We start from the raw sequence: 1,763 nt of genomic DNA on the forward strand, positions 1-1,763 counted from the left end.
TTTGCAGCTGTTTCTGCTTATTTTGAGTCATGCCACATCAGGAAATGAAGGTCCCCAAAGCGTGACTTCATCCACTTCATCAAGGTTGACTCTTCTTTGAAGAGGCAGCTCTTCCCCAGTTGTCTTTTGAATGCCTTCCAATCTGGGGGGCTCATCTTCCAGCACTACATCAGACAATGTTCCGCTGCTATTCATAAGGTTTTCACTGGCTAATCCTTCTCAGAAATGGACCACCAGGGCCTTCTTCCTAGTCTATCTTAGCCTGGAAGTTCAGCTGAAACCTGTCCACCAGGGGTGACCCTCCTGGTATTTGAATACTGGTGGCATAGCTTCTAGCATCACAGCAATGCAGAAGCCCCTACAGTATAACAAACTGACAGACACCTGGTATCTCTGGTACTCTCATTTCTCTTGAGATCATATAAATCTTTTGCCTTTTACTAAACATTTTTGTGGAGAGGAACAACTCTGAGTTTTAAACCAATAAACTATTCTAGGGTACTGAAAAAGAGAAAATACTCTCCTAACTCATTCTACGATGCCACTATTATTTTGATGTCTAATGTGACAGGGAGAGCAAAATATAAATAAATTAATTAAATAAAACAAATGGAAAAAGATTGAGAGCTTTCCCATGAAGTTGGGAACAAGACAAGGGTGCCTGCTCTCCTCACTTCTATTTAATATTGTATTAGAAGTTCTAGCCAGAGCAATATGACCAAGGAAAAGCAATAAAAGGTATCCAGATTGGAAAAGAAGTAAAATTATCTCTATTCATGGATGATATGATCGTATGTATAGAAAACCCCAAAGTCCACAAGAAAACTTTTAGAGCTGATAGAGGATTTCAGCAAAGTCGCAGGGAACGAGCTCAACAAACAAAAATCAGTTGTGTTTCTATACACCAGAAATGAAAAATCTGGAAGGGAAATTAGGGAAAGAATTTAATTTATAATATCATCTATGACAATAAAATACCTAGGAATAAATATAAGCAGGGACGTGAAAGATTATACAATGAAAAATATAACGCATTGCTGAAAGAGATTAAAGAGGACTTAAATAGAAAGATGTTCATTCAATGTTTATAGATTGGAAGACTTAATATTGTGAAGATGTCAATACTATCCAAAATGATCTACAGATTCAAAGCAATTCCAATCAAAATTCCAACAGCCTTCTTGACAGAAGTAGAAAATCCAATCCTCAACTTTATATGGGAAGGCAAGAGGTCATGAATAGATAAAACAAAGTTGAAAGAGAAGAACAAAGTAGAAGGCCTCACACTTTCTGATTTAAAAACATATTATGCAACTACAGTAATCAAAATAGCCTGGTACTGGTATAACAATAGACACATAGACCAACAGAATAGAACTGAAAGTCTAGAAATAAACATGCACATCTATGGTCAACTGATTTTTGACAAACATGCTAAGTCCATTTGATAGGAAAAGAGTCTCTTCAATAAATGGTGCTGGGAAAATTGAATATCCTCAGGCAGAAAAATGAAACAGGATGCATGTCTCACAACATACACAAAAACAAATACAAAATGGATTAAAGGCCTACGTGTCCAAACTAAAACCATAAATTCTTAGAAGGATAAGCAGGGGCAACTCTGTCAGGCCTAGCTTTCAACAATGGGTTATCTAATACAATAACAAAAACACGAACAGTAAAAGACAAAATAAATAAATGAGACCTCATAAAAATTAAGATGTTTTGTTCATCGAAAGCCTTTACCAAAAAATAAACTACTG

At 36.1% G+C, this 1,763-nt stretch overlaps 1 non-coding gene across 1 annotated transcript; it reads left to right on the forward strand.

The window, feature by feature from the left end:
* Positions 1-396: 396 nt before the first annotated feature.
* On the forward strand, positions 397-517 carry LOC126076614 (U5 spliceosomal RNA). The gene has a single exon (XR_007517542.1). It is a non-coding gene; the product is annotated as a U5 spliceosomal RNA (small nuclear RNA).
* The last annotated feature ends 1,246 nt before the right edge of the window (positions 518-1,763 follow it).

This window comes from Elephas maximus, chromosome 4 (assembly GCF_024166365.1).
Source record: "Elephas maximus indicus isolate mEleMax1 chromosome 4, mEleMax1 primary haplotype, whole genome shotgun sequence".
Taxonomy (NCBI): Eukaryota; Metazoa; Chordata; class Mammalia; order Proboscidea; family Elephantidae; genus Elephas; species Elephas maximus.